A 20,318-nucleotide genomic window follows, 5' to 3' on the forward strand; every position below is an offset into this window, starting at 1 on the left:
TCCAACTCCTTCCCATTCCAATCCTGAGACCCTTCCGATAGCATGAGATGTGATATCTCAATGCTTCTAATACCAAACCTGAGATCCTTCTTATAACATGTGATGTGATATCCAAATCCTTCCCCTTCCAAACCTGAGACCCTCCCTTTAGCATGAAATGTGATATCCAACTCCTTCCAATTCCAATCCTGAGACCCTTATGATAGCATGAGATGTGATATCTCAATGCCTCTAATACCAAACCTGAGATACTTCCGATAGCATGAGATGTGATATCTCAATGCTTCTAATACCAAACCTGAGATCCTTCCTATAACATGAGATGTGATATCCAAATCCTTCCCCTTCCAAACCTGAGACCCTCCCTTTAGCATGAGATGTGATATCCAACTCCTTCCCATTCCAATCCTGAGACCCTTCTGATAGCATGAGATGTGATATCTCAATGCCTCTAATACCAAACCTGAGATCCTACCTCTAACATGAAATATGATATCCAACTCCTTCCCTTTCCAAACCTGAGATCCTGCCTATAGCATGAGATGTGATATCCAAGTCCTTCCCATTCCAATCCTGAGACCCTTCCTATAGCATGAGATGTGATATCTCAATGCTTATACCAAACCTGAGACCCTTCCTATGGCATGAGATGCCATATACAACTCCTTCCCATTCCAATCCTGAGACCCTGCTTATAGCATGAGATGTGATATCTCAATGCTTCTAATGCCAAACCTGAGATCTTTCCTATAACATGAGATGTGATATCCAACTCCTTCCCATTCCAATCCTGAGACCATTCCTATAGCATGAGATGTGATATCTCAATGCTTATACCAAACCTGAGACCCTTCCTATAGCTTGAGATGTGATGTCCAACTCCATCCCATTCCAATCCTGAGACCCTTCCTATAGCATGAGATGTGATATCTCAATGCCTCTAATACCAAACCTGAGATCCTTCCTCTAACATGAAATGTGATATCCAACTCCTTCCCCTTCCAAACCTGAGAGCCTTCCTATAGCATGAGATATGATATCCAAGTCCTTTCCATTCCAATCCTGAGACCCTTCCTATAACATGAGATGTGATATCCAACTCCTTCCCATTCCAACCTGAGACCCTTCCTATAGCATGAGATGGGATATCCAACTCCTTCCAAATCCAATCCTGATACCCTTCCGATAGCATGAGATGTGATATCCCAATGCTTCTACCAAACCTGAGACCCATACTATGGCATGAGATGTGATATCAAACTGCTTCCAATTCCAACCTGAGACCCTTCCTATAGCATGAGATGGGATATCCAACTCCTTCCAAATCCAATCCTGAAATCCTTTCGATAGCATGAGATGTGATATCCCAATGCTTCTACCAAACCTGAGACCCATACTATGGCATGAGATGTGATATCCAACTCCTTCCCATTCCAATTCTGAGACTCTTCTGATAGCATGAGATGTGATATCTCAATGCCTCTAATACCAAACCTGAGATCCTACCTCTAACATGAAATGTGATATCCAACTCTTTCCCGTTGCAAACCTGAGAGCCTTCCTATAGCATGAGATGTGATATCCAAGTCCTTCCCATTCCAATCCTGAGACCCTTCCTATAACATGAGATGTGATATCCAACTCCTTCCCATTCCAACCTGAGACCCTTCCTATAGCATGAGATGGGATATCCAACTCCTTCCAAATCCAATCCTGATACCCTTCCGATAGCATGAGATGTGATATCCCAATGCTTCTACCAAACCTGAGACCCATACTATGGCATGAGATGTGATATCAAACTCCTTCCCATTCCAATCCTGTGACCCTTCCTATAGCTTGAGATGTGATATCCAACTCCTTCCCATTCCAATTCTGAGACCCTTCCTATAACATGAGATGTGATGTCTCAATGCTTCTAATACCAAACCTGAGATCTTTCCTATAACATGAGATGTGATATGCAACTCCTTCCCATTCCAATCCTGAGACCCTTCCTATAGCATGAGATGTGATATCTCAATGCTTATAACAAACCTGAGATCCTTCCTCTAACATGAAATGTGATATCCAACTCCTTCCCCTTCCAAACCTGAGAGCCTTCCTATAACATGAAATGTGATATCCAATTCCTTCCCATTCCAACCTGAGACCCTTCCTATAGCATGAGATGGGATATCCAACTCCTTCCAAATCCAATACTGATACCCTTCCGATAGCATGAGATGTGATATCCCAATGCTTCTACGAAACCTGAGACCCATACTATGGCATGAGATGTGATATCCAACTCCTTCCTATTCCAATCCTGAGACACTTCCTATACCATGAGACTTGATATCTCAATGCTTCTAATACCAAACCTGAGACCCGTCCTATAACATGAGATGGGATATCCAACTCCTTCCCCTTCCAAACCTTAGACCCTTCCTTTATCATGAGATGTGATATCCAATTCCTTCCCATTCCAATCCTGAGACCCTTCCGATATCATGAGATTTGTTATCTCAATGCTTCTAATATCAAACTTGAGACCCTCCCTATAACATGAGATGTGACATCCAAGTCCTCCCCATTCCAATCCTGAGACCCTTCCTATAGCATGAGATGTGATATCTCAATGCTTCTAATACCAAACCTGAGACCCTTCCTATAACATGATTTGGGATATCCAACTCCTTCCCATTCCAATCCTGAGACCCTTCCGATAGCAGAGATGTGATATCTCAATGCTTATACCAAACCTGAGACCCTTCCTATGGCCTGAGATGTCATATGCAACTCCTTCCCATTCCAATCCTGAGACCCTTCCTATAGCATGAGATGTGATATCTCAATGCCTCTAATACCAAACCTGAAATCCTTCCTCTAACATGAAATGTGATATCCAACTCCTTCCCTTTCCAAACCTGAGAGCCTACCTATAGCATGAGATGTGATATCCAAGACCTTCCCATTCCAATCCTTAGACCCTTCCTACATCATACAATATGATATCTCAATGATTCTAATAACAAACCTGAGACCCGTCCTATAACATGAGATGTGATATCCAACTCCTTCCCATTCCAATCCTGAGACACTTCCGATAGCAGAGATGTGATATCTCAATGCTTATTCCAAACCTGAGACCCTTCCTATAGCATGAGATGTGATATCCAACTCCTTCCCTTTCCAAACCTGAGACCCTTCCTATAGCATATGTGATATCCAACTCCTTCCCATTCCAAACATGAGACCCTTCCTATAGCAAGAATGTAATATCCAACTCCTTCCCATTCCAATCCTCAGACCCTTCCTACAGCATGCGATGTGATATCTCAATGCTTCTAATACCAAACCTGAGACCCGTCCTATAACATGAGATGGGATATCCAACTCCTTCCCGTTCCAAACCTGAGACCCTTCCTATAGCATGAGATGTGATATCCAACTCCTTCCCATCCCAATCCTGAGACACTTCCGATTGCAGAGATGTGATATCTCAATGCTTATACCAAACCTGAGACTCTTCCTATAACATGAGATGTGATATCCAACTCCTTCCCGTTCCAAACCTGAGACCCTTCCTATAGCATAAGATGTGATATCCAACTCCTTCCCATTCCAATCCTTAGACCCTTCCTACAGCATGCAATATGATATCTCAATGATTCTAATAACAAACCTGAGACCCGTCCTATAACATGAGATGGGATATCCAACTCCTTCCCATTCCAATCCTGAGACACTTCCGATAGCAGAGATGTGATATCTCAATGCTTATACCAAACCTGAGACCCTTCCTATAACATGAGATGTGATATCCAACTCCTTCCCGGTCCAAACCTGAGACCCTTCCTATAGCATATGTGATATCCAACTCCTTCCCATTCCAAACATGAGACCCTTCCTATAGCAAGAGTGTAATATCCAACTCCTTCCCATTCCAATCCTGAGACCATTCCTATAGCATGAGATGTGATATCTCAATGCTTCTAATACCAAACCTGAGATCCTTCCTATGACATGAGATGTGATATCCAATTCCTCCCCATTCCAAACCTGAGAACCTTCCTACAGCATGCGATGTGATATCTCAATGCTTCTAATACCAAACCCGAGACCAGTCCTATAACATGAGATTGGATATCCAACTCCTTCCCCTTCCAAACCTGAGACTCTTCCTATAGCATGAGATGTGATATCCAACTTCTTCCCATTCCAATCCTGAGACCCTTCCTATAACATGAGATGTGATGTCTCAATGCTTCTAATACCAAACCTGAGATCTTTCCTATAACATGAGATGTGATATCCAACTCCTTCCCATTCCAATCCTGAGACCCTGAGACCCCATGAGATGTGATATCTCAATGCTTATACCAAACCTGAGACCCTTCCTATAGCTTGAGATGTGATATCCAACTCCTTCCCATTCCAATCCTGAGACCCTTCCTATAGCATGAGATGTGATATCTCAAGGCCTCTAATACCAAACCTGAGATCCTTCCTCTAACATGAAATGTGATATCCAACTCCTTCCCCTTCCAAACCTGAGAGCCTTCCTATAACATGAAATGTGATATCCAATTCCTTCCCATTCCAACCTGAGACCCTTCCTATAGCATGAGATGGGATATCCAACTCCTTCCAAATCCAATACTGATACCCTTCCGATAGCATGAGATGTGATATCCCAATGCTTCTACCAAACCTGAGACCCATACTATGGCATGAGATGTGATATCAAACTCCTTCCCATTCCAATCCTGAAACCCTACCTATAGCTTGAGATGTGATATCAACTCCTTCCCATTCCAATTCTGAGACCCTTCCTATACCATGAGACTTGATATCTCAATGCTTCTAATACCAAACCTGAGACCCGTCCTATAACATGAGATGTGATATCCAAATCCATCCCCTTCCAAACCTTAGACCCTCCCTATAACATGAGATGTGACATCCAAGTCCTCCCCATTCCAATCCTGAGACCCTTCCTATAGCATGAGATGTGATATCTCAATGCTTCTAATACCAAACCTGAGACCCTTCCTATAACATGATTTGGGATATCCAACTCCTTTCCATTCCAATCCTGAGACCCTTCCGATAGCAGAGATGTAATATCTCAATGCTTATACCAAACCTGAGACCCTTCCTATGGCCTGAGATGTCATATGCAACTCCTTCCCATTCCAATCCTGAGACCCTTCCTATAGCATGAGATGTGATATCTCAATGCCTCTAATACCAAACCTGAAATCCTTCCTCTAACATGAAATGTGATATCCAACTCCTTCCCTTTCCAAACCTGAGAGCCTACCTATAGCATGAGATGTGATATCCAAGACCTTCCCATTCCAATCCTTAGACCCTTTCTACAGCATACAATATGATATCTCAATGATTCTAATAACAAACCTGAGACCCGTCCTATAACATGGGATGTGATATCCAACTCCTTCCCATTCCAATCCTGAGACACTTCCGATCGCAGAGATGTGATATCTCAATGCTTATTCCAAACCTGAGACCCTTCCTATAGCATGAGATGTGATATCCAACTCCTTCCCGTTCCAAACCTGAGACCCTTCCTATAGCATATGTGATATCCAACTCCTTCCCATTCCAAACATGAGACCCTTCCTATAGCAAGAATATAATATCCAACTCCTTCCCATTCCAATCCTCAGACCCTTCCTACAGCATGCGATGTGATATCTCAATGCTTCTAATACCAAACCTGAGACCCGTCCTATAACATGAGATGGGATATCCAACTCCTTCCCGTTCCAAACCTGAGACCCTTCCTATAGCATGAGATGTGATATCCAACTCCTTCCCATCCCAATCCTAAGACACTTCCGATTGCAGAGATGTGATATCTCAATGCTTATACCAAACCTGAGACTCTTCCTATAACATGAGATGTGATATCCAACTCCTTCCCGTTCCAAACCTGAGACCCTTCCTATAGCATAAGATGTGATATCCAACTCCTTCCCATTCCAATCCTGAGACCCTTCCGATAGCATGAGATGTGATATCTCAATGCTTCTAATACCAAACCTGAGATCCTTCTTATAACATGTGATGTGATATCCAAATCCTTCCCCTTCCAAACCTGAGACCCTCCCTTTAGCATGAAATGTGATATCCAACTCCTTCCCATTCCAATCCTGAGACCCTTATGATAGCATGAGATGTGATATCTCAATGCCTCTAATACCAAACCTGAGATACTTCCGATAGCATGAGATGTGATATCTCAATGCTTCTAATACCAAACCTGAGATCCTTCCTATAACATGAGATGTGATATCCAAATCCTTCCCCTTCCAAACCTGAGACCCTCCCTTTAGCATGAGATTTGATATCCAACTCCTTCCCATTCCAATCCTGAGACCCTTCTGATAGCATGAGATGTGATATCTCAATGCCTCTAATACCAAACCTGAGATCCTACCTCTAACATGAAATATGATATCCAACTCCTTCCCTTTCCAAACCTGAGATCCTGCCTATAGCATGAGATGTTATATCCAAGTCCTTCCCATTCCAATCCTGAGACCCTTCCTATAGCATGAGATGTGATGTCTCAATGCTTATACCAAACCTGAGACCCTTCCTATGGCATGAGATGCCATATACAACTCCTTCCCATTCCAATCCTGAGACCCTGCTTATAGCATGAGATGTGATATCTCAATGCTTCTAATACCAAACCTGAGATCTTTCCTATAACATGAGATGTGATATCCATCTCCTTCCCATTCCAATCCTGAGACCATTCCTATAGCATGAGATGTGATATCTCAATGCTTATACCAAACCTGAGACCCGTCCTATAACATGGGATGTGATATCCAACTCCTTCCCATTCCAATCCTGAGACACTTCCGATCGCAGAGATGTGATATCTCAATGCTTATTCCAAACCTGAGACCCTTCCTATAGCATGAGATGTGATATCCAACTCCTTCCCGTTCCAAACCTGAGACCCTTCCTATAGCATATGTGATATCCAACTCCTTCCCATTCCAAACATGAGACCCTTCCTATAGCAAGAATATAATATCCAACTCCTTCCCATTCCAATCCTCAGACCCTTCCTACAGCATGCGATGTGATATCTCAATGCTTCTAATACCAAACCTGAGACCCGTCCTATAACATGAGATGGGATATCCAACTCCTTCCCGTTCCAAACCTGAGACCCTTCCTATAGCATGAGATGTGATATCCAACTCCTTCCCATCCCAATCCTAAGACACTTCCGATTGCAGAGATGTGATATCTCAATGCTTATACCAAACCTGAGACTCTTCCTATAACATGAGATGTGATATCCAACTCCTTCCCGTTCCAAACCTGAGACCCTTCCTATAGCATAAGATGTGATATCCAACTCCTTCCCATTCCAATCCTGAGACCCTTCCGATAGCATGAGATGTGATATCTCAATGCTTCTAATACCAAACCTGAGATCCTTCTTATAACATGTGATGTGATATACAAATCCTTCCCCTTCCAAACCTGAGACCCTCCCTTTAGCATGAAATGTGATATCCAACTCCTTCCCATTCCAATCCTGAGACCCTTATGATAGCATGAGATGTGATATCTCAATGCCTCTAATACCAAACCTGAGATACTTCCGATAGCATGAGATGTGATATCTCAATGCTTCTAATACCAAACCTGAGATCCTTCCTATAACATGAGATGTGATATCCAAATCCTTCCCCTTCCAAACCTGAGACCCTCCCTTTAGCATGAGATTTGATATCCAACTCCTTCCCATTCCAATCCTGAGACCCTTCTGATAGCATGAGATGTGATATCTCAATGCCTCTAATACCAAACCTGAGATCCTACCTCTAACATGAAATATGATATCCAACTCCTTCCCTTTCCAAACCTGAGATCCTGCCTATAGCATGAGATGTTATATCCAAGTCCTTCCCATTCCAATCCTGAGACCCTTCCTATAGCATGAGATGTGATGTCTCAATGCTTATACCAAACCTGAGACCCTTCCTATGGCATGAGATGCCATATACAACTCCTTCCCATTCCAATCCTGAGACCCTGCTTATAGCATGAGATGTGATATCTCAATGCTTCTAATACCAAACCTGAGATCTTTCCTATAACATGAGATGTGATATCCATCTCCTTCCCATTCCAATCCTGAGACCATTCCTATAGCATGAGATGTGATATCTCAATGCTTATACCAAACCTGAGACCCTTCCTATAGCTTGAGATGTGATATCCAACTCCTTCCCATTCCAATCCTGAGACCCTTCCTATAGCATGAGATGTGATATCTCAATGCCTCTAATACCAAACCTGAGATCCTTCCTCTAACATGAAATGTGATATCCAACTCCTTCCCCTTCCAAACCTGAGAGCCTTCCTATAGCAGGAGATATGATATCCAAGTCCTTTCCATTCCAATCCTGAGACCCTTCCTATAACATGAGATGTGATATCCAACTCCTTCCCATTCCAACCTGAGACCCTTCCTATAGCATGAGATGGGATATCCAACTCCTTCCAAATCCAATCCTGATACCCTTCCGATAGCATGAGATGTGATATCCCAATGCTTCTACCAAACCTGAGACCCATACTATGGCATGAGATGTGATATCAAACACCTTCCCATTCCAACCTGAGACCCTTCCTATAGCATGAGATGGGATATCCAACTCCTTCCAAATCCAATCCTGAAATCCTTCCGATAGCATGAGATGTGATATCCCAATGCTTCTACCAAACCTGAGACCCATACTATGGCATGAGATGTGATATCCAACTCCTTCCCATTCCAATTCTGAGACTCTTCTGATAGCATGAGATGTGATATATCAATGCCTCTAATACCAAACCTGAGATCCTACCTCTAACATGAAATGTGATATCCAACTCTTTCCCGTTGCAAACCTGAGAGCCTTCCTATAGCATGAGATGTGATATCCAAGTCCTTCCCATTCCAATCCTGAGACCCTTCCTATAACATGAGATGTGATATCCAACTCCTTCCCATTCCAACCTGAGACCCTTCCTATAGCATGAGATGGGATATCCAACTCCTTCCAAATCCAATCCTGATACCCTTCCTATAGCTTGAGATGTGATATCCCAATGCTTCTACCAAACCTGAGACCCATACTATGGCATGAGATGTGATATCAAACTCCTTCCCATTCCAATCCTGTGACCCTTCCTATAGCTTGAGATGTGATATCCAACTCCTTCCCATTCCAATTCTGAGACCCTTCCTATACAACGAGACTTGATATCTCAATGCTTCTAATACCAAACCTGAGACCCGTCCTATAACATGAGATGTGATATCCAAATCCTTCCCCTTCCAAACCTTAGACCCTTCCTTTATCATGAGATGTGATATCCAACTCCTTCCCATTCCAATCCTGAGACTCTTCCGAGATCATGAGATGTGATATCTCAATGCTTCTAATATCAAACTTGAGACCCTCCCTATAGCATGAGATGTGATATCCAAGTCCTTCCCATTCCAATCCTGAGACCCTTCCTATAGCATGAGATGTGATATCTCAATGCTTCTAATACCAAACCTGAGACCCTTCCTATAACATGAGATGGGAATATCCAACTCCTTCCCATTCCAATCCTGAGACCCTTCCGATAGCAGAGATGTGATATCTCAATGCTTATACCAAACCTGAGATCCTTCCTATAACATGAGATGTGATATCCAACTCCTTCCCATTCCAATCCTGAGACACTTCCTATAGCATGAGATGTGATATCTCACTGCTTATACCAAACCTGAGACCCTTCCTATAGCATGAGATGTGATATCCAACTCCTTCCCATTCCAATCCTGAGACCCTTTCTATAGCATGAGATGTGATATCTCAATGCTTCTAATATCAAACTTGAGACCCTCCCTATAGCATGAGATGTGATAAGTCCTTCCCATTCCAATCCTGAGACCCTTCCTACAGCATGCGATGTGATGTCTCAATGCTTCTAATACCAAACCTGAGACTCTTCCTATAACATGAGATGGGATATCCAACTCCTTCCCATTCCAATCCTGAGACCCTTCCGATAGCAGAGATGTGATATCTCAATGCTTATACCAAACCTAAGACCCTTCCTATGGCATGAGATGTCATATACAACTCCTTCCCATTCCAATCCTGAGACCCTTCCTATAGCATGAGATGTGATATCTCAATGCTTATACCAAACCTGAGACCCTTCCTATAGCATGAGATGTGATATCCAACTCCTTCCCATTCCAATCCTGAGACCCTTCCTAAAGCATGAGATGTGATGTCTCAATGCTTCTAATACCAAACCTGAGATCCTTCCTATAACATGAGATGTGATATCCAACTCCTTCCCATTCCAATCCCGAGACCCTTCCTATAGCATGAGATGTGATATCTCAATGCTTATACCAAACCTGAGACCCTTCCTATAGCATGAGATGTGATATCCAACTCCTTCCCATTCCAATCCTGAGACTCTTCCTATAGCATGAGATGTGATATCTCAATGCCTCTAATACCAAACCTGAGATCCTTCCTCTAACATGAAATGTGATATCCAACTCCTTCCCTTTCCAAACCTGAGAGCCTACCTATAGCATGAGATGTGATATCCAAGTCCTTCCCATTCCAATCCTTAGACCCTTCCTACAGCATGCAATATGATATCTCAATGATTCTAATAACAAACCTGAGACCAGTCCTATAACATGAGATGGGATATCCAACTCCTTCCCATTCCAATCCTGAGACACTTCAAATAGCAGAGATGTGATATCTCAATGCTTATACCAAACCTGAGACCCTTCCTATAACATGAGATGTGATATCCAACTCCTTCCCGGTCCAAACCTGAGACCCTTCCTATAGCATATGTGATATCCAACTCCTTCCCATTCCAAACATGAGACCCTTCCTATAGCAAGAGTGTAATATCCAACTCCTTCCCATTCCAATCCTGAGACCATTCCTATAGCATGAGATGTGATATCTCAATGCTTCTAATACCAAACCCGAGATCGTTCCTATGACATGAGATGTGATATCCAATTCCTCCCCATTCCAAACCTGAGAACCTTCCTACAGCATGCGATGTGATATCTCAATGCTTCTAATACCAAACCCGAGACCAGTCCTATAACATGAGATTGGATATCCAACTCCTTACCCTTCCAAACCTGAGACTCTTCCTATAGCATGAGATGTGATATCCAACTTCTTCCCATTCCAATCCTGAGACCCTTCCTATAACATGAGATGTGATGCCTCAATGCTTCTAATACCAAACCTGAGATCTTTCCTATAACATGAGATGTGATATCCAACTCCTTCCCATTCCAATCCTGAGACCCTTCCTATAGCATGAGATGTGATATCTCAATGCTTATACCAAACCTGAGACCCTTCCTATAGCTTGAGATGTGATATCCAACTCCTTCCCATTCCAATCCTGAGACCCTTCCTATAGCATGAGATGTGATATCTCAAGGCCTCTAATACCAAACCTGAGATCCTTCCTCTAACATGAAATGTGATATCCAACTCCTTCCCCTTCCAAACCTGAGAGCCTTCCTATAACATGAAATGTGATATCCAATTCCTTCCCATTCCAACCTGAGACCCTTCCTATAGCATGAGATGGGATATCCAACTCCTTCCAAATCCAATACTGATACCCTTCCGATAGCATGAGATGTGATATCCCAATGCTTCTACCAAACCTGAGACCCATACTATGGCATGAGATGTGATATCAAACTCCTTACTATTCCAATCCTGAGACCCTACCTATAGCTTGAGATGTGATATCCAACTCCTTCCCATTCCAATTCTGAGACCCTTCCTATACCATGAGACTTGATATCTCAATGCTTCTAATACCAAACCTGAGACCCGTCCTATAACATGAGATGTGATATCCAAATCCTTCCCCTTCCAAACCTTAGACCCTTCCTTTATCATGAGATGTGATATCCAATTCCTTCCCATTCCAATCCTGAGACCCTACCGATATCATGAGATTTGTTATCTCAATGCTTCTAATATCAAACTTGAGACCCTCCCTATAACATGAGATGTGAGATCCAAGTCCTCCCCATTCCAATCCTGAGACCCTTCCTATAGCATGAGATGTGATATCTCAATGCTTCTAATACCAAACCTGAGACCCTTCCTATAACATGATTTGGGATATCCAACTCCTTCCCATTCCAATCCTGAGACCCTTCCGATAGCAGAGATGTGATATCTCAATGCTTATACCAAACCTGAGACCCTTCCTATGGCCTGAGATGTCATATGCAACTCCTTCCCATTCCAATCCTGAGACCCTTCCTATAGCATTAGATGTGATATCTCAATGCTTATACCAAATCTGAGACCCTTCCTATAACATGAGATGTGATTTCCAAATCCTTCCACTTCCAAACCTGAGACCCTGCCTTTAGCATGAGATGTGATATCCAACTCCTTCCCATTCCAATCCTGAGACCCTTCTGATAGCATGAGATGTGATATTTCAATGCCTCTAATACCAAACCTGAGATCCTACTTCTAACATGAAATGTGATATCCATCTCCTTCCCTTTCCAAACCTGAGACCCTGCCTATAGCATGAGATGTGATATCCAAGTCCTTCCCATTCCAATCCTGAGACCCTTCCTATAGCATGTGATGTGATATCTCAATGCTTATACCAAATCTGAGACCCTTCCTATAGCATGAGATGTGATATCCAACTCCTTCCCATTCCAATCCTGAAACCCTTCCTATAGCATGAGATGTGATGTCTCAATGCTTCTAATACCAAACCTGAGATCCTTCCTATAACATGAGATGTGATATCCAACTCCTTCCCATTCCAATCCTGAGACCCTTATGATAGCATGAGATGTGATATCTCAATGCCTCTAATACCAAACCTGAGATACTTCCGATAGCATGAGATGTGATATCTCAATGCTTCTAATACCAAACCTGAGATCCTTCCTATAACATGAGATGTGATTTCCAAATCCTTCCCCTTCCAAACCTGAGACCCTCCCTTTAGCATGAGATGTGATATCCAACTCCTTCCCATTCCAATCCTGAGACCCATCTGATAGCATGAGATGTGATATTTCAATGCCTCTAATACCAAACCTGAGATCCTACCTCTAACATGAAATGTGATATCCATCTCCTTCCCTTTCCAAACCTGAGACCCTGCCTATAGCATGAGATGTGATATCCAAGTCCTTTCCATTCCAATCCTGAGACCCTTCATATAGCATGTGATGTGATATCTCAATGCTTATACCAAACCTGAGACCCTTCCTATGGCATGAGATGTCATATACAACTCCTTCCCATTCCAATCCTGAGACCCTTCCTATAGCATGAGATGTGATATCTCAATGCTTATACCAAACCTGAGACCCTTCCTATAGCATGAGATGTGATATCCAACTTCTTCCCATTCCAATCCTGAGACCCTTCCTATAACATGAGATGTGATGTCGCAATGCTTCTAATACCAAACCTGAGATCTTTCCTATAACATGAGATGTGATATCCAACTCCTTCCCATTCCAGTCCTGAGACCCTTCCTATAGCATGAGATGTGAAATCACAATGCTTATACCAAACCTGAGACCGTTACTATAGCTTGAGATGTGATATCCAACTCCTTCCCATTCCAATCCTGAGACCCTTCCTATAGCATGAGATGTGATATCTCAAGGCCTCTAATACCAAACCTGAGATCGTTCCTCTAACATGAAATGTGATATCCAACTCCTTCCCCTTCCAAACCTGAGAGCCTTCCTATAACATGAGATGTGACATCCAAGTCCTCCCCATTCCAATCCTGAGACCCTTCCTATAGCATGAGATGTGATATCTCAATGCTTCTAATACCAAACCTGAGGCCCTTCCTATAACATGATTTGGGATATCCAACTCCTTCCCATTCCAATCCTGAGACCCTTCCGATAGCAGAGATGTGATATCTCAATGCTTATACCAAACCTGAGAGCCTTCCTATGGCCTGAGATGTCATATGCAACTCCTTCCCATTCCAATCCTGAGACTCTTCCTATAGCATTAGATGTGATATCTCAATGCTTATACCAAATCTGAGACCCTTCCTATAGCATGTGATGTGATATCCAACTTCTTCCCATTCCAATCCTGAGACCCTTCCTATAGCATGAGATGTGATGTCTCAATTCTTCTAATACCAAACCTGAGATCCTTCCTATAACATGAGATGTGATATCCAACTCCTTCCCATTCCAATCCTGAGACCCTTATGATAGCATGAGATGTGATATCTCAATGCCTCTAATACCAAACCTGAGATACTTCTGATAGCATGAGATGTGATATCTCAATGCTTCTAATACCAAACCTGAGATCCTTCCTATAACATGAGATGTGATTTCCAAATCCTTCCACTTCCAAACCTGAGACCCTACCGTTAGCATGAGATGTGATATCCAACTCCTTCCCATTCCAATCCTGAGACCCTTCTGATAGCATGAGATGTGATATCTCAATGCCTCTAATACCAAACCTGAGATCCTACCTCTAACATGAAATGTGATATCCATCTCCTACCCTTTCCAAACCTGAGACCCTGCCTATAGCATGAGATGTGATATCCAAGTCCTTCCCATTCCAATCCTGAGACCCTTCCTATAGCATGTGATGTGATATCTCAATGCTTAGTCCAAACCTGAGACCCTTCCTATGGCATGAGATGTCATATACAACTCCTTCCCATTCCAATCCTGAGACCCTTCCTATAGCATGAGATGTGATATCTCAATGCTTATACCAAACCTGAGACCCTTCCTATAGCATGAGATGTGATATCCAACTTCTTCCCATTCCAATCCTGAGACCCTTCCTATAACATGAGATGTGATGTCTCAATGCTTCTAATACCAAACCTGAGACCCTTCCTATAACATGAGATGGGATATCCAACTCCTTCCCATTCCAATCCTGAGACCCTTCCGATAGCAGAGATGTGATATCTCAATGCTTTTACCAAACCTGAGACCCTTCCTATGGCCTGAGATGTCATATACAACTCCTTCCCATTCCAATCCTGAGACCCTTCCTATAGCATGAGATGTGATATCTCAATGCTTATACCAAATCTGAGACCCTTCCTATAGCATGAGATGTGATATCCAACTCCTTCCCATTCCAATCCTGAGACCCTTCCTATAGCATGAGATGTGATGTCTCAATGCTTCTAATACCAAACCTGAGATCCTTCCTATAACATGAGATGTGATATCCAACTCCTTCCCATTCCAATCCTGAGACCCTTATGATAGCATGAGATGTGATATCTCAATGCCTCTAATACCAAACCTGAGATACTTCCGATAGCATGAGATGTGATATCTCAATGCTTCTAATACCAAACCTGAGATCCTTCCTATAACATGAGATGTGATTTCCAAATCCTTCCCCTTCCAAACCTGAGACCCTCCCTTTAGCATGAGATGTGATATCCAACTCCTTCCCATTCCAATCCTGAGACCCATCTGATAGCATGAGATGTGATATTTCAATGCCTCTAATACCAAACCTGAGATCCTACCTCTAACATGAAATGTGATATCCATCTCCTTCCCTTTCCAAACCTGGGACCCTGCCTATAGCATGAGATTTGATATCCAAGTCCTTTCCATTCCAATCCTGAGACCCTTCCTATAGCATGTGATGTGATATCTCAATGCTTATACCAAACCTGAGACCCTTCCTATGGCATGAGATGTCATATACAACTCCTTCCCATTCCAATCCTGAGACCCTTCCTATAGCATGAGATGTGATATCTCAATGCTTATACCAAACCTGAGACCCTTCCTATAGCATGAGATGTGATATCCAACTTCTTCCCATTCCAATCCTGAGACCCTTCCTATAACACGAGATGTGATGTCGCAATGCTTCTAATACCAAACCTGAGATCTTTCCTATAACATGAGATGTGATATCCAACTCCTTCCCATTCCAATCCTGAGACCCTTCCTATAGCATGAGATGTGATATCACAATGCTTATACCAAACCTGAGACCGTTCCTATAGCTTGAGATGTGATATCCAACTCCTTCCCATTCCAATCCTGAGACCCTTCCTATAGCATGAAATGTGATATCTCAAGGCCTCTAATACCAAACCTGAGATCGTTCCTCTAACATGAAATGTGATATCCAACTCCTTCCCCTTGCAAACCAGAGAGCCTTCCTATAACATGAGATGTGATATCCAACTCCTTCCCATTCCAATCCTGAGACCCTTATGATAGCATGAGATGTGATATCTCAATACCTCTAATACCAAACCTGAGATACTTACGATAGCATGAGATGTGATATCTCAATGCTTCTAATAGCAAACCTGAGATCCTTCCTATAACATGAGATGTGATTTCCAAATCCTTCCCCTTCCAAACCTGAGACCCTCCCTTTAGCATGAGATGTGATACCCAACTCCTTCCCATTCCAATCCTGAGACCCTTCTGATAGCATGAGATGTGATATTTCAATGCCTCTAATACCAAACCTGAGATCCTACCTCGAACATGAAATGTGATATCCATCTCCTTCCCTTTCCAAACCTGAGACCCTGCCTATAGCATGAGATGTGATATCCAAGTCCTTTCCATTCCAATCCTGAGACCCTTCCTATAGCATGTGATGTGATATCTCAATGCTTATACCAAACCTGAGACCCTTCCTATGGCATGAGATGTCATATACAACTCCTTCCCATTCCAAACCTGAGACCCTTCCTATAGCATGAGATGTGATATCTCAATGCTTATACCAAACCTGAGACCCTTCTTATAGCATGAGATGTGATATCCAACTTCTTCCCATTCCAATCCTGAGACCCTTCCTATAACATGAGATGTGATGTCGCAATGCTTCAAATACCAAACCTGAGATCTTTCCTATAACATGAGATGTGATATCCAACTCCTTCCCATTCCAATCCTGAGACCCTTATGATAGCATGAGATGTGATATCTCAATGCCTCTAATACCAAACCTGAGATACTTCCGATAGCATGAGATGTGATATCTCAATGCTTCTAATACCAAACCTGAGATCCTTCCTATAACATGAGATGTGATATCCAACTCCTTCCCGGTCCAAACCTGAGACCCTTCCTATAGCATATGTGATATCCAACTCCTTCCCATTCCAAACATGAGACCCTTCCTATAGCAAGAGTGTAATATCCAACTCCTTCCCATTCCAATCCTGAGACCATTCCTATAGCATGAGATGTGATATCTCAATGCTTCTAATACCAAACCCGAGATCGTTCCTATGACATGAGATGTGATATCCAATTCCTCCCCATTCCAAACCTGAGAACCTTCCTACAGCATGCGATGTGATATCTCAATGCTTCTAATACCAAACCCGAGACCAGTCCTATAACATGAGATTGGATATCCAACTCCTTACCCTTCCAAACCTGAGACTCTTCCTATAGCATGAGATGTGATATCCAACTTCTTCCCATTCCAATCCTGAGACCCTTCCTATAACATGAGATGTGATGCCTCAATGCTTCTAATACCAAACCTGAGATCTTTCCTATAACATGAGATGTGATATCCAACTCCTTCCCATTCCAATCCTGAGACCCTTCCTATAGCATGAGATGTGATATCTCAATGCTTATACCAAACCTGAGACCCTTCCTATAGCTTGAGATGTGATATCCAACTCCTTCCCATTCCAATCCTGAGACCCTTCCTATAGCATGAGATGTGATATCTCAAGGCCTCTAATACCAAACCTGAGATCCTTCCTCTAACATGAAATGTGATATCCAACTCCTTCCCCTTCCAAACCTGAGAGCCTTCCTATAACATGAAATGTGATATCCAATTCCTTCCCATTCCAACCTGAGACCCTTCCTATAGCATGAGATGGGATATCCAACTCCTTCCAAATCCAATACTGATACCCTTCCGATAGCATGAGATGTGATATCCCAATGCTTCTACCAAACCTGAGACCCATACTATGGCATGAGATGTGATATCAAACTCCTTACTATTCCAATCCTGAGACCCTACCTATAGCTTGAGATGTGATATCCAACTCCTTCCCATTCCAATTCTGAGACCCTTCCTATACCATGAGACTTGATATCTCAATGCTTCTAATACCAAACCTGAGACCCGTCCTATAACATGAGATGTGATATCCAAATCCTTCCCCTTCCAAACCTTAGACCCTTCCTTTATCATGAGATGTGATATCCAATTCCTTCCCATTCCAATCCTGAGACCCTACCGATATCATGAGATTTGTTATCTCAATGCTTCTAATATCAAACTTGAGACCCTCCCTATAACATGAGATGTGAGATCCAAGTCCTCCCCATTCCAATCCTGAGACCCTTCCTATAGCATGAGATGTGATATCTCAATGCTTCTAATACCAAACCTGAGACCCTTCCTATAACATGATTTGGGATATCCAACTCCTTCCCATTCCAATCCTGAGACCCTTCCGATAGCAGAGATGTGATATCTCAATGCTTATACCAAACCTGAGACCCTTCCTATGGCCTGAGATGTCATATGCAACTCCTTCCCATTCCAATCCTGAGACCCTTCCTATAGCATTAGATGTGATATCTCAATGCTTATACCAAATCTGAGACCCTTCCTATAACATGAGATGTGATTTCCAAATCCTTCCACTTCCAAACCTGAGACCCTGCCTTTAGCATGAGATGTGATATCCAACTCCTTCCCATTCCAATCCTGAGACCCTTCTGATAGCATGAGATGTGATATTTCAATGCCTCTAATACCAAACCTGAGATCCTACTTCTAACATGAAATGTGATATCCATCTCCTTCCCTTTCCAAACCTGAGACCCTGCCTATAGCATGAGATGTGATATCCAAGTCCTTCCCATTCCAATCCTGAGACCCTTCCTATAGCATGTGATGTGATATCTCAATGCTTATACCAAATCTGAGACCCTTCCTATAGCATGAGATGTGATATCCAACTCCTTCCCATTCCAATCCTGAAACCCTTCCTATAGCATGAGATGTGATGTCTCAATGCTTCTAATACCAAACCTGAGATCCTTCCTATAACATGAGATGTGATATCCAACTCCTTCCCATTCCAATCCTGAGACCCTTATGATAGCATGAGATGTGATATCTCAATGCCTCTAATACCAAACCTGAGATACTTCCGATAGCATGAGATGTGATATCTCAATGCTTCTAATACCAAACCTGAGATCCTTCCTATAACATGAGATGTGATTTCCAAATCCTTCCCCTTCCAAACCTGAGACCCTCCCTTTAGCATGAGATGTGATATCCAACTCCTTCCCATTCCAATCCTGAGACCCATCTGATAGCATGAGATGTGATATTTCAATGCCTCTAATACCAAACCTGAGATCCTACCTCTAACATGAAATGTGATATCCATCTCCTTCCCTTTCCAAACCTGAGACCCTGCCTATAGCATGAGATGTGATATCCAAGTCCTTTCCATTCCAATCCTGAGACCCTTCATATAGCATGTGATGTGATATCTCAATGCTTATACCAAACCTGAGACCCTTCCTATGGCATGAGATGTCATATACAACTCCTTCCCATTCCAATCCTGAGACCCTTCCTATAGCATGAGATGTGATATCTCAATGCTTATACCAAACCTGAGACCCTTCCTATAGCATGAGATGTGATATCCAACTTCTTCCCATTCCAATCCTGAGACCCTTCCTATAACATGAGATGTGATGTCGCAATGCTTCTAATACCAAACCTGAGATCTTTCCTATAACATGAGATGTGATATCCAACTCCTTCCCATTCCAGTCCTGAGACCCTTCCTATAGCATGAGATGTGAAATCACAATGCTTATACCAAACCTGAGACCGTTCCTATAGCTTGAGATGTGATATCCAACTCCTTCCCATTCCAATCCTGAGACCCTTCCTATAGCATGAGATGTGATATCTCAAGGCCTCTAATACCAAACCTGAGATCGTTCCTCTAACATGAAATGTGATATCCAACTCCTTCCCCTTCCAAACCTGAGAGCCTTCCTATAACATGAGATGTGACATCCAAGTCCTCCCCATTCCAATCCTGAGACCCTTCCTATAGCATGAGATGTGATATCTCAATGCTTCTAATACCAAACCTGAGGCCCTTCCTATAACATGATTTGGGATATCCAACTCCTTCCCATTCCAATCCTGAGACCC

The sequence above is a fragment of the Ambystoma mexicanum genome, chromosome 5q, assembly GCF_040938575.1.
Source record: "Ambystoma mexicanum isolate Mex_15411 chromosome 5q, UKY_AmexF1_1, whole genome shotgun sequence".
In the NCBI taxonomy this organism is placed as follows: domain Eukaryota; kingdom Metazoa; phylum Chordata; class Amphibia; order Caudata; family Ambystomatidae; genus Ambystoma; species Ambystoma mexicanum.